Source organism: Heterodontus francisci, chromosome 35, assembly GCF_036365525.1.
Source record: "Heterodontus francisci isolate sHetFra1 chromosome 35, sHetFra1.hap1, whole genome shotgun sequence".
NCBI classification, from domain to species: Eukaryota; Metazoa; Chordata; class Chondrichthyes; order Heterodontiformes; family Heterodontidae; genus Heterodontus; species Heterodontus francisci.
Window position 1 is genome coordinate 26,315,345 of NC_090405.1, and position 14,648 is coordinate 26,329,992.

The following is a 14,648-nucleotide window of genomic DNA, read 5'->3' on the forward strand; positions in this document are numbered from 1 at the left end:
GGATATGGGGAGAGCACGGGAAAGGGGCGTTGAGGTAGATGATCAGCCATGATCGAATTGAATGGCAGAAAAGGCTCGACGGGCTGAATGGCCTACTCCTATGTTCCTCTGTTCCTAAGAGAGTTGGCGCCAGCACGCAGCCCTGCTTTACCCCACTGCTGATCTTGAAAGTGTCTGATGTTGCTCCATTGTAACTGATGGAACTGTGCATGTTCTCGTGGAAAGAAGAGATGATGCCCAAGAGTTCAGGAGGGCAGCCGAGTTTCCATCGCAGTTTGAAGAGTCCGTCTCTGCTGACAAGATCAAAGGCCTTGGTGATGTTTATCAAAATATGAGCGGCTCTGTGGCGCAATGGATAGCGTGTTGGACTTCTAAATAATGATAAAGAAGGCATTCAAAGGTTGTGGGTTCAAATCCCACCAGAGTCAGATTTTGGACCAGAGACAGAAGAGCACGACGGAACAGAGAGTTAACAAGTGTGTCAAAAGCACCGACTCAGAGACAGAGTGAGAGAGAGAGGAGCAGAGCTGGGGTAAAAAAATCAAGGAGTAACATTACAATGGAGAGTGAGAGCAGGGGAACAGAGAGCCGCTGGGGTGAGTTCACAGGATTTGGTTCTTGCTTCGGTGCGGTGGAAGGAGCTGTTTGGTGAGGATCTGTTGAGCTGTGACATCACAGGCAAGCAGGTAGTTGATTGGTTTGGAAAAAGCTGCATGTTTGATGAGTATCTGGTAAGTGATTGAGGTCCATTTTAGTCCTAATGTTTAAAATAGTAAACAAACTAGTGGTAAGCTTAATAAAATATACAACAAAATAAACAATTGAATAAAATAATTAAGTAGTGAATTGAAACACGTTAAGGATGACAGGACAGGTGATGTGTCACAGCTGCAGCATGTGGGAGCTCCTGGATGCCAGTGTGATCCAGGGCAAACACGTCTGCAGTAAGTGTTTAGTTTCTGCGGCAAAACACCTTTGACCACCGGTCCATCAGGTAGTGGTCTGCACGGAATGTCCTCAAGGGCCTACGGGAAAAGGAAACGGTGGATCCTGTCGGATGGTTCCCTGAGCAGACCGTCAAAGTCATTTGGCGGAATGCCTCATCACCAGAACTTTCAAACAAGCACCAAGACGTAGCTTGGCTGGTGGTGAGACGGGCCCTTCCCGTCAGATCCTTCCTGCACACCCGAAGTCTCGCCCCCTCCGCACAGTGCCCCGCGTTGGCTGTGGTGGGGAAGAGACGGTCGCCCACCTCCTCCTGGAATGTGTCTTTGCAAAGCAGGTGTGGAAAGAGATGCAGTGGTTTTTGTCGAGGTTCATCCCAAGCAGCTCTGTAACACAGGAGTCTGTGCTCTCAGGGCTGTTCCCAGGGACGCACACCGAGACAAACATCAACTGCTGCTGGAGGACTATCAATTCGGTGAAAGACGCCCTTTGGTCTGCCCGAAACTTGCTGGTCTTCCAGCGCAAAGTGTTGTCCACCACCGAATGTTGCAGACTGGCACATTCCAAGGTCCAGGACTACGTGCTGAGGGACGCACTAAAGCTTGGAGCAGCCACAGCAAAGGCTCAATAGGGAAAGACCACAGTGTAAGGTCCCCCCACCAAGCTGAACTGAGGGGCTGGATCCATGGGAAATCCCTCGAACTGTATCGTTGATATTTTCTTTTGCTGTAAATGTAAAACTGTAATTGGCATGACAATAGTGAAATGGAAGGGTTGTGAAGAAACTCATGATAGGAGAGAAGGAAACTGATCTCCCTTGCAATGTTTGTATTTTTTGGTGCTGTTTGAAACTGTTTGGCAATGTAATTTTTGCAGATTTTTATGAATAAAGTATATTTTGAAAATAAAAAATGTGTTTGCGGCTCAAAGAGTGAGAAAAAAGGAATGTAGTGGTAGTAGGGGACAGTATAGTAAGGTGGATTAACACTGTTCTCTGCAGCAAAGAGCAAGAGTCCAGACGGCTGTGTTGCCTGCCGGTGCCAGGATTCAGGACGTCTGCTCAGGGCTGGAGCGAAACATACAATGGGAGGGGGAGGATCCAGTTGTCGTGGTCCATGTCGGTACCAACGACATAGGCAGGACAAGGATAGAGGTTCTGCAAAGTCAGTATGAGGAACTAGGCACCAAATTAAGAAGCAGAACCTCAAAGGTAATCATCTCTGGATTATTACCTGAGCCATGTGCAAATTGGCAAAGGACAAATAAGATTAGAGAAAGTAATGTGCGGCTGAAAGACTGGTGTGGTCGTAGTGGGTTCTGGTTCGTGGGGCATTGGCACCAGTACTGGGGAAAGAGGTGGCTGTACCGTTGGGACGGTCTACACCTGAACCGTGCTGGTGCCGGTGTTCTCGCGAGCCACATAACGAGGGACGTAGAGACGGTTTTAAACTGAATAGTGGGGGCAAGGGATCAAATTTGGGAAGATATGGTGAATCAAGGAGGAGAGGCAAGGCAAGAGAGAAAGGTATAAATATGGGAAATGATAAACAGACTGTGACAGGAAGGGACAGAATGTACAAATCTAAGAGTAAATCAACAGATAAGGCTAGAGGTTACAAAAATAATAAAAGGACAAAACTAAGTGCTCTGTATCTGACTGCATGATGCATTCAAAACAAAACAGATGAACTGAGAGCACAAATAGAATAAATAAGTACGATCTGATAGTCATTACAGAGACATGGCTGCAGGGCGACAGAGATTGGGATGAGAATATTGGAGGTGACATGGCATTTAGGAAGGACAGGAAGCTTGGAAAAGGTGGTGGGGGTAACTCTGTTAATTAATGATGGTATTAGCGCAATAGAGAGGGATGACCTAAGTTCAGGAGATCATGATGTCGAAGCAGTTTGAGTTGAGATGAGAAATAATACAGGCAAGAAGTCACTTGTGGGAGTGGTGCACAGGCCACCTAACATTAACCACACTGTAGGATGGGGTATAAAAAAAAGAAATAATGGCAGCTTGTCAGAAAGGTACAGCAATAATTATGGGGGATTTTGATCTCCATATAGACTGGAAATTCTGATGGGCAGAGGTAGCCTAGATGAGGAGTACATAGAATGTTTTTGGGATAATTTCTTGGAAAAATAAGTTCTGGAGCCAACCTGAGAGCAGGCTATACTAGACCTGGCATTGTGCAACGAGATAGGATTAATTAATGACCTCATAGTTAAGGTGCCCCTAGGTAGTAGTGATCAGAATATGATTGAATTTTACATTCAGTTTGAGGGAGAGAAGAGTGGGTCCCAAACGAGTATTTTAAACTTAAATAAGGGCAATTATAAGGGCATGAAAGCAGAGCTAGCTAAAGTGAACTGGCAAATTAGGTTAAGGGATAAGTCAATAGAGATGCAGTGGCAGACATTTAAGGAAAATTTCAGAATACACAGAATAGATACATTTCAACGAGAAAGAAAAATTCCAAAGGTGGGACTCACCATCCATGGTTCACGAAAACGGTTAAAGATACTATCAAACTTAAAGAAAAAGCCTATAATTGTGCAAAGATGGGAGGCAGGTCAGAAGATTGGACAGAATATAAAAAACAGCAAAGAATGACTAAAAGATTGATTCTTTCTTTTGGGCCTCCTTATCTCGAGAGACAATGGATACGCGCCTGGAGGTGGTCAGTGGTTTGTGAAGCAGCGCCTGGAGTGGCTATAAAGGCCAATTCTGGAGTGACAGGCTCTTCCACAGGTGCTGCAGAGAAATTTGTTTGTTGGGGCTGTTGCACAGTTGGCTCTCCCCTTGCGCCTCTGTCTTTTTTCCTGCCAACTACTAAGTCTCTTCGACTCGCCACAATTTAGCCCTGTCTTTATGGCTGCCCGCCAGCTCTGGCGAATGCTGGCAACTGACTCCCACGACTTGTGATCAATGTCACACGATTTCATGTCACGTTTGCAGACGTCTTTATAACGGAGACATGGACGGCCGGTGGGTCGGATACCAGTGGCGAGCTCGCTGTACAATGTGTCTTTGGGGATCCTGCCATCTTCCATGCGGCTCACATGGCCAAGCCATCTCAAGCGCCGCTGACTCAGTAGTGTGTATAAGCTGGGGGTGTTGGCCGCTTCAAGGACTTCTGTGTTGGAGATATAGTCCTGCCACCTGATGCCAAGTATTCTCCGAAGGCAGCGAAGATGGAATGAATTGAGACGTCGCTCTTGGCTGGCATACGTTGTCCAGGCCTCGCTGCCGTAGAGCAAGGTACTGAGGACACAGGCCTGATACACTCGGACTTTTGTGTTCCGTGTCAGTGCGCCATTTTCCCACACTCTCTTGGCCAGTCTGGACATAGCAGTGGAAGCCTTACCCATGCGCAAAAGATTGATAAGGAAGGTAAAATTAGAGTACGAGAGAAAGCTAGCGAGAAATATAAAGACAACTAGTAAGAGTTGTCAAGCCTTACCCATACCCAAAAGATTGATAAGGAAGGTAAAATTAGAGTACGAGAGAAAGCTAGCGAGAAATATAAAGACAACTAGTAAGAGTTTCGATAGATATTTTAAAAAGAAAAGAGTTAACAAAGTGAGTGTTGGTCCTATGGAAAGTGTGTCTGGGGAATTAATAATGGATAATTAAGAGATGGCAGATGAATTGAACAGATACTTTGGATTGGTCTTCACTATTGAGGATACAAATAACATCCCAGTATTAGCTGTAAGTCAGGAAATGGAAGGGAGGGAGGAACTCAAGAAAATTACAATCACCAGTGAAGTGGTACTAAACAAATTGTTGGAGCTGCGGGCTGACAAGTCGCCAGGTCCTGAAGTGGCTAGTGAGATAGTTGATGCGCTGGTTTTAATTTTCCAAAATTCCCTAGATTCGAGAAGGTTCCGTTAGATTGGAAAAGAGTGAATGTAACTCATTTATTCAAAAAGGGAGGGAGACAGAAAGCAGGAAACGACAGGCCAGTTAGCTTAACATTTGTCTTAGGGAAAATGTTTGGAGCTATTACAGAGGATGTTATAGCAGGGCATTTAGAAAAAATAAAGGTAATCAGGCAGAGTCAACATGATTTTGTGAAAGGGAAATCATGTTTAACCAATTTATTGGAGTTCTTTGAGGGAGTTACATGTGCTGTGGATAAAGGGGAACCGGTGGATGTATTGTACTTCGATTTCCAGAAGGATAAGGTGACATATCAAAGGTTATTGCTGAAAATAAAAGCTCATGGTGTCAGGGGTAACATATTGGCATGGATAGAGGATTGGCGAGCTGACAGGAAACAGAGAGTCAGCATAAATGGGTCATTTTCTGGTTGGCAAGAAGTAACGAGTGGTCCACAGGGATCTGTGCTGGGGCCTCAACCTTCTACAATTCTCGAAATGACTTTGATGAAGGGACCAAAAGTATGGTTGCTAAATTTGCTGATGACAAAGATCGGTAGGAAAGTAGGTTGTGAAGAGGACATAAGGGGGCTACAAAGGGATATAGATAGGTTAAGTGACTGGGCAAAGACCTGGCAAATGGAGTATAATGTGGGAAAGTGGGAAATTGTCCACTTTGGCAGGAAGAATAAAAAAGCATATTATCTAAATGGTGAGAGATTGCAGAGATCTGAGATGCAGGGGATCTGGGTGTCCTAGTGCACGAATCGCAAAAGGTTAGTCTGCAGGTACAGCACGTAATTAGGAAAGCTAATAGAATGTTATCATTTATCGCCAGGGGAATTGAATACAATAGTAGGGAGGTTATGCTTCAGCTATACAGGGCATTGGTGAGACCTCTTCTGCAACACTGAGTACAGTACTGGTCTCCTTATTTATGGAAGGATGTAAATGCATTGGAGGTAGTACAGAGAAGGTTTACTAGACTAATACATGGAATGGGTGGGCTGTCTTACGAGGAAAGATTGGACAGGCTAGGTTCGTATCCACTAGAGTTTAGAAGAGAAAGAGGCGACATGATTGAAACATACAAGATCCTGAGGGATTTTGACAGGGTGGATGTGGAAAGGATGTTTCCCCTTGTGGGAGACTCTAGAGCTAGGGGTCACTGTTTAAAAATAAGGGGTCACCCATTTAAGACAGAGATGAGGAGCAATTTTCCCCCTCAGAGGGCCGTGAGTCTTTGGAATTTTCTTCCTCAAAAGGCGGTGGAAGCAGAGTCTTTGAATATTTTTAAGGGAGAGATGGATAGATTCTTTATCTGCAAGGGGGTGAAAGGTTATCGGAGGTAGATGGAAATGTGGAGTAATCAGTTCAGCCATGAGCTTATTGAATGGTGAAGCAGGCTCGAAGGGACGAGTGGCCCACTCCTGCTCCTAATTCGTATGTTCATATGTAAAGACAATGTAGAGTGGTCTGTACTGTTCACAGCACTTCTCCTGTAACTGCCGAAGTGAGACAATCATGTCGACTGTCGATCTACCAGCTCTGAAGCTGCACTGAGACTCAGGATAGATGTGTGATGCCAGGGTCTGCAATCTGGTCAGAGCAATGCGAGCAAAGACCTTCCCCACAATACTTAGCAAGGAGATGCCTCGCTAATTGCTGCAGTCACTGCGATTCCCCCTTATTGTTGTACAAGGTGACAATGTTTGCATCACGCATGTTTTGAGGTGCAGATCTTTCCTTCCAACAGAGACACAGAAGTTCATGGAGATGCTGCAGTAGAACCGCTTTTCCACTCTTGATGATTCCAGGTGGAATACCATCATTTCCCGGGGCTTTACCACTGGCAAGATGGTCAATGGCTTTGTTGAGCTCCACTATCGTGAGGTCACTGTCCAGCTCCTCCATGACAGGGAAGTCTGGAATGGCACTGAGAGCCACTTCAATGACAATATTCTCCGTTATGTAGAGTTTAAGGTAATGCTCCACTCACCTTTCCATCTGCTTGTTAACAGATGATTCCACTTTGACACCGCACTGAGACCTTGAGCATTGTTGTCTGAAAGAGCCTGATCGAGGATGTTGAGGAACTCCTGGGTCCTTTCTGGATCAGTGGTTCGTCAAGTGTTGATCTGAGGACGACGTTCTTCTTGGATGGATGAAGCTTCCTTGGCTGAAGCCTGACCTTGTTACACACCAGGGAGTGGTCAGTGTCACAGTCAGCGCTGTGATAGCTGTGAGTGATGAGGACACTGCTGAGGGTGGTATGTCTGGTGATGATAAGGTCTAGCTGGTGCCAATGGCATGATCTCAGATGTCTCCAGGACACCCTGTGGCACAGCTTGACCTGGAAGTAGCTGTTCATCACACAGAATCCATGGTGACAGCATAGCTCCAGCAACCTCTGTCCATTTTCATTCATCTTGCCAATCCCCTGGTGCTCTATGCTCGTTGGCCAAGCTGTAGTCAGTACCCAAGCTTGTGTTGAAGTCTCCTAGAAGGTACAGTCCCTCAGTGCTGGGAATTCTACTGATGGCAGTATCAAGTGTCACATAGAATTGATCCTTGACATCTGGGGTGGAGGTGAGTGTCGGGACATAGATGCACATGAGATTAACTGGGCCCACGCTTGTTGACAAGTGAAGAGTAAGAAGTCTCTCTGAGCCTACTGTGGGTGGTTCACTCATCTCAAGTGGCGTGTTTTTTACTGTGAAAACCACTCCATGCTCACGAGTTGCCTCTTGGGCTTTCCCCTGCCAGAAGAAGGTGTAGTGTTTCTCTTTGAGGGATCCACTTTGAACGAGTCTAGTTTCTTGCAGCACAGCAATGTCCACATTGAGCATTGTGAGTTCCTTGTCCATCACAGCTGTCTTGTGTGTGTCATCAACCTGCAGAAGGGTGTCAGTAAGGACAGGACACATGGTCCTCACATTCCAGCTTGCGATGCGAAGGACTGGTGTCTTTTTGTTGAGCTTGTTTTTCTTGGTGCATTGATTATCAATCCGCCTGTTGAGAGATGACTCTCTAAGCTCCAAGCACCCATTGAAGCAAGCAGGTCGTGGCAGGACAGCACCTAACTGATTGGGGGCTGCCCAGCTTGGAGTGGGTGGTAGCTATCCAATGAGATGCGATGATCTCTTCAACTGTCAGAAGTAACCCCTGGCGCTCATACTCTGCACCAATTGAGTGAGAGCTTATAATCGGTAACCGTTTCTTCCCGTGTTGTGCTAATGTTTAAGCACAAATAGTGTCCTCTTCACGGCACATTAGTACTGAACACAAAATGGCTCCTTTGGTCATGTGTTAATTATAAAATGGCTTTCTTGACCTTGTTAGGTATTACAATGGATACATTATAAAAATGGTCAAATTAAACTAAGATCGAACTACCCAAGCTTACCTGCATCCTCCAGTCCTCTGGCAACATTCCCATATTTAAGGAGGATTGAAAGATTGTGGTTCGAGTCTCTGATATTTCCACCCTTACTTCCCTCAGCAACCCAGGATGCAGCCCATTCAAACTGGGTGACTTTTCTACTGTGAGTGCTGCCAACATTGTAATTATCTCCTCTTTATCTATTTTCATCCTGTCCAATTTCTTCACTTTCTCCTCCTTTACTGTGACATTTGCAGCATCCGCTTATTTTGTGATACTTAATTAGTGCCTCAGCAACACCCTCTGTCTCCACAGGATCTCCTAATTGATCCCCCCTTTCATTGTCTGTCCATATGTTGGTAAAAGACTTCAGTGTTCCCAGTTATGTGACCTGCTAATCTTTTCTCATACATTCTCTTGCTGATCTCATTTCCTTTTTCAGCTCTCCTCTGTACTTTCTATATTCTGCTTGTTTCTCCTGCATATAAATCCTCACATGATTTCGATATTAATGGTTTGTGAACTATTTTGTTGAAGGATTGAGTTTTGTAAATTTCTCCCGAGCTCCCCTCATGGTCAGGCAGAAAGTTTAACTGCTGTGTTTTCAAACAGCAACAGCTTTATTTGAAAAGCCATTGGGACAGGATTCCGGGTTTTAATCCAGTCACAAATCTGGTTCTGATGTCTTGTGGCTCCAGCTGTCACATGACCTGTCAGAGGATGACCTCATAATTGACCCAGTCATGGAGCTGTGGGTTGATGTTTAAATTGTTTCAAAATAATTTTCCAGAAGGACAATCAAAATGAATCGATATATAAAAGGTAGATTTTGTGAATTTGTGCTCCCAGTGGAAATCCCTGCAGAGTCTGCTGGTTTTCATATCCCCAATTCCCCACAGGAAGCTCTGTGTCGGAATCTGTATTCATTATATCAATATTATACAGAATCATTTTATGGGAGACCCCAGTGTGAATTGTAGACAGGTGGGTCAGTTTTAACTTTCAAATTAACACAGAAGCAAAATACTGCAGATGCTGGAAATCTGAAATAAAAACAGAAAATGCTGGAAATACTCAGCAGGTCTGGCAGCATCTGTGGAGAGAGAAACAGAGTTAACGTTTGTGATCTGTGACCTTTCATCAGAACTGGGCTGAAATTGTCTGAGGGCCAAGTGGCCTCTTTCTGTGCCTTAAACTTTCTATGAGTCTAAGATTCTATGAGATTCTGGAATCAATTTCAGGGTCGATGACATTGCACTCTGTGAGGATAGGAAGATGGAGATTATTAAGTACAGTGCAAGAATATAGATGCTTTTACATTATTTTAATCAAAATTGATTTAAACTTTGTGTTCACGAATCCTATCTTTTGATCACAATGACACTGATAACAATGGAAAAAGCATAACTTGCATTTCACGACCACAGGACATTGCAAAGCCTTTTATAGCCAATGAAGGACTTTCCAAGTGTAGTCACTGTAGTCATGTAGGAAACATGGTGGCCAATGTGCGCACAGCAAGCTCCCAGAAACAACAACGTGATAAAAACGAGATAATCTGTTTTTAAGTGATGTTGATTCAGGGTTAAACAATGACCAGCATCCCAGAAATAATTCCCCTTCTATTCTCTGAAATAGTGCCATGGTACCTTTAACATCCACCTGAGAGGGCAGAGGGATCCTCAGTTTTCTGTCTCACCTGAAAAACAGCATTTCTGATAGTGCAGCACTGCCTTAGTACTGTTCTGGAGTGTCAGCCATTTTTAAAGGGCTGTTCGTCCTACTGGAAAATATTTAAAGGAAGATTAAATGAAATGAAATAAATACATTGCTTTTGCCTCTCTCCCATCCCCCCAATAACAGTTAAATTAATTATTTGCCCTTCCCTCCCAAAACCTACCTTTACCATCTGACCTTCCGCCCAAAACTGCACAAACTGTAAACTGTAACCCTTCCCACCATCCCCTACACCCATGACATTAATTTGACTCCGCCCCCCCTCCCCCACACTGAGAAACTTACCTTCTCCCCCCTCCTCACCAGTGTTGCACCTCATTTGCCCGGATGGGGCTCCGAAGGCACGGCAGTGCCGGCCACTGGGCTGAAGATCGCAGCGGGATATCAGGAAGTGATGGGATAATAATTAATGCAGGTTTGTGGTCCCGTTGCCGAGCGGTGGGGGTCCCCCACAAGGCCTCGCCGTCGCCGGCAATATCGAGCCAGGCCCTGCCGGCGTTGAGGTCCGTGGCGGGTCTCATCCGGGGCCATCTTCAGGCGGCCCCCACCCCACCCCCACCACAGATCTCGACGTCGAGGTCTCTATAGAATCCAGCCCATTGTTTCTGTCAATCTCAACTCCACAAGGATTTGCCTGTTAATTGTAGAAAAATTAAAGCTCTATCACCTTTTGATAAAAGGGGGTTCAAATCCATTTCCAAACAAATGATAGTTCTCATTGTATCTAGAACATGTTTTCTTACATACAAACATACCAATTAGGAGCAGGAGTAGACCACTCGGCCCCTCGAGCCTGCTCTACCATTCAATAAGATCATGGCTGATCTGATTGTAACCTCAACTCCACATTCCCACCTGCCCCCGATAACCTTTCACCCCCTTGTTTATCAAGAATCTATCTACCTCTATCTTAAAATATTTCAGAATTTCTGTCGTCCAGCAACTCTCACTTTATTTCCTGGATTTCACCTAAAAAATGTATTTCCACACTGGATATCCTGTACTTCATTAATGTTTTTGCTGTCTGGGGATTTCCCTTTAATTATATTCAGTGCTGGTATTTTACTGCCACACACTGACTGAAAGTGTCCCATCTTTCTGCAGGAAAAACACTCAGCTTCTTTGGCGAGGCAGTTTTCCCACTTGTGTCTCTCTCGGCCACACCTACTGCAATTGGTTGCAGCTACCACTAGATGCTCTTCCCGTCTTTCTTGTCTTTTACCACTAATTTTTCCTTTTGTTTTCTGAACAAATTCAATTGAGTCTGCAACTCTGGAGATCAGACTCTCCCTGTCCCCTCGGACAACGGATTGGTTAAACTTTCTAACCTCTGTTTGTCTGCTCAATTGAAACTCTTTCGTTAATGTGAGACCAGCCCTGGACTGTAGATGATCTGAAAGGGTGTTGTCTAATACCCCGAACACAATCCTGTCTCCATTCAGCTCTTCTCTTAAGTTGCTGTATTCACAATCCTCCGTGAGATTGTACAAGTCATTGATAAATGAATGAATACTCTCCCCTTTCTGTTTTGTACGCTTATTAAATTCAAAGTGATTCCTGACAATGCAGCAGCCAGCCGACGTCATCAGAGCGCTCCAAGCTGCGCACATGCACAAACACTCTCCTGCGCTCTGAGATGCTGCGCATGCTCAGCCTACGTCTTCCAGGACGAAGTGTCGCATGCGCGGGAAAACTCTCTACCCCCTCTCAGCCACTCACTCCAGGCCGCTCGCTGCCCGCTCCTCGCTACCCCGCTCCCCCGCCCTCCGGCCGCTTGCTACCCCCCCACCCCCGCACTGCACTCTCTCCGTCCACTCACACCCCGCTTCCCCCCCACGTCCCTCCAGACACTAGCTCTAAGCCATGCTGCTTCCCTCCTCTCGGCCTCTCGCTCCAACATTCGATCATTCTTCACCGCACCACCCGATAAAGCAAGGCGAGCCTCGAGGGGTGATGGGGCAATGTTGGAGCGAGTGGCCGAGAGGAGGGAAGCGGCAGAGCCCATGGCCTGGAGTGTGAGCGGCCAGAGAGCAGGATGGGGCTGGTGGTGGGTGAAGCGGGGAGTGAGCAGTCAGAGAGTGGGATGGGGGGAAGTGGGGATTGATCGTCCGGAGAATGGGATGGCACTGTTTAGAGGGGATTTGAGGAAAAAATGTTTCACCTCGAGGGTGGTTGGAATCTGGAACACATTGCCTGAAGGAGTGGCAGAGGCAGGAACCCTCACAACATTTAAGAAGTATCTAGATGAGCACTCAAAATGCCACAGAATACAAGGCTACGGCCACGTGCTGGAAAATGGAATTAGAATAGATAGGTACTTGATGGCCGGCACGGACATGATGGCCGAAGGGCCTGTTTCTGTGCTGTATAACTCTATGACTCTATGAAACCTCACTGAATTACAGAGGGTGTGCAGCACTGTCAGGGGTGCTGTCCTTCTAATGAGACTTCAAACAGCGCAACGTTCTCCGAGTATCAACCAAAACATGTCCATTGTGTAGATATGTGCCATATTTGCTTATGAAATGACAGTCACTGCTCCGAAAGTAATTCACTTTAGGTGAATTAAGATGACTTGGTACTATATAACTGGCGACTGCACAAGAAGGAGCGGGGGACTGTTGGGGTGGGACGGAGGCGGTGATGGCAACCTTTGAGGGGATTTTTGGGTCTAAGTTGTTTTCTGTGATAAATTGAGTAGCTCCATCTTTAATCCTTGCAGCTGCCTGAATGTCACAGACAGTGACGTTTCAGTGGAAGAGGCTGCATTTGCGCATGTGCTAGTACAGCGTCACCTGGTGGTTGCGTTGTCAGCAAATGCAGCGTTTTAACTTTGGCTCCACGATGACATTTTTTTCCTCAATTAAAATAGGTCTTGAGTGCCTTAATAACTTCTTCACATGTAGCCTTCTGTTCTTCATGAGGATGTTGCCTGCACACTCCCTCCATTGCAGACAATAGCGTACTGACCTGCTCCATGTCTGGCTTCTGCACGAGACCCGATGCAGTACGATACCTTGCAAACCTCTGGAACCATCTCGGCCACTCCTCGGCTTGGTTCAGTCCAGTGACCTTTTCAAAGGTACAGGCAAAGATTTCTCCATCTTCACTTTGGTTTACTGTGGCCCCCATATAATATTCTGATATCTGCCAAGGCTTAGTACAGAATTTATAAGAATCTGACGGTTAAAATAACCTGAGTTTACTCTGCACATCTTGCATTGAAGGTTTCATCGACAACTCTCCATGAGGTGCCGTACAGATTATATTACATCACTTCCTGTGATGATGCACATAGTCTATTTATATAATCTGCCCAGTAACAACCCAATGTCCACTCTTATATTATTGTACAGATGTGAGAAAAGCTGAGGATGGGAATGGAACGTCTGAATGAAGATTTCATGATGCTGATGATGGAAATGAGGCTGATCTGTTCCCCATTCCACAATCCCTCTTTATTTCTGTGCATGTTTCTCGATGCTGTTTCAACCAAATTGAAAAAGAATCACAAATCCTCCTCTGGAGCCTCAGGTGTCCATTAAGAAAAGGCATGGTGGCCAAGTGGTAAGGCGTCAGTCTCGTAAACTGAAGATCACGGGTTCAATCCCTGTCCGTGCCTTATGATTAGTTTCTCACTTTAAATGTGATGTTTCCAGAAAAGATGTCTGTTGCATTTGTTTTGGCCATCTGGAAATCAGTGTGATGTTACATTTTATCCTGGACACTGGGAAGAACATGAGGAGTAGCCACATGGTTCCTCGAGCCTTCTCTGCCATTGATAGAGTGAAAATAACTGAGGTCCAAGCACTGAACCTTATTACTGTGCATTTGCTTGATATTTAACAGAGCTATTCTATTAATCCCACATCCCACACTCCTGTCCTTTCCCCCATTGCCCTGTTATATTTTCCATGTCAGGTATATATCAAATTCCATTCAGAGTTTACATTGAATCTGCTTCCACTGACCTTTCAGGATTGCATTCCAGACCAGAACAACACACTGCTGAAAAAACAACTTCCTCATCACAGTTCGAATTCTTTTGTCAATTACTTTAAATGTGTTTCCTCTGGTTACTGACCCTTCTGTCACTGGCAACACTTTCTCCTTCTTCACTCTATCAAAACTCTTCAGGATTTGCATTTCCTGCTGCCTTTGCTGATATAACAAAGCTGAGCACACATCACCAAAAGGAATATGATTGGCTCTGAATCACATTTATCTTTCCTGTCAATCTGATGTGGACGTTGTATTTTCCCGGAACCAAACAATCTGAGCAGCAAGTGTGGGTTCCAGTGATTCCCACCGCTCTGAGAGAGAGAGGATGTGATAATGAGCCAGATAGAAGAAAGGAGTGAGATAGAGAGTAAAATAGCCCTGGTCTGTTTCTACTAACCCCCGGCCCCCTACTTAAAATGGCATCATTTTCTCCTGCCTCTCCACATTCTAATCCATTGATTAATGCAATCCTTTCATCTGGAACATAGAACATAGAACAGTACAGCACAGTACAGGCCCGTCGGCCCACGATGTTGTGCCAAACCTTTAACCTACTCTAAGATCAAACTACCTACATACCCTTCATTCTACTATCATCCATGTACCTATCCAAGAGTCGCTTAAATGTCCCTAATGTATCTGCTTCTACTACCACCGCTGGCAGTGCATTCCACGCACCCACCACTCTC

General features: G+C 45.4%; 2 non-coding genes across 2 annotated transcripts; both read left to right on the plus strand.

Moving 5' to 3' along the window:
- Window positions 1–337: 337 nt before the first annotated feature.
- trnar-ucu (transfer RNA arginine (anticodon UCU)) lies at window positions 338–428 on the plus strand. Its single transcript is given in 2 exon segments — window positions 338–374; window positions 393–428. It is a non-coding gene; the product is annotated as a tRNA-Arg (tRNA).
- Window positions 429–13,507: 13,079 nt separating this feature from the next.
- Window positions 13,508–13,579, plus strand: trnat-cgu (transfer RNA threonine (anticodon CGU)). The gene has a single exon. It is a non-coding gene; the product is annotated as a tRNA-Thr (tRNA).
- The last annotated feature ends 1,069 nt before the right edge of the window (window positions 13,580–14,648 follow it).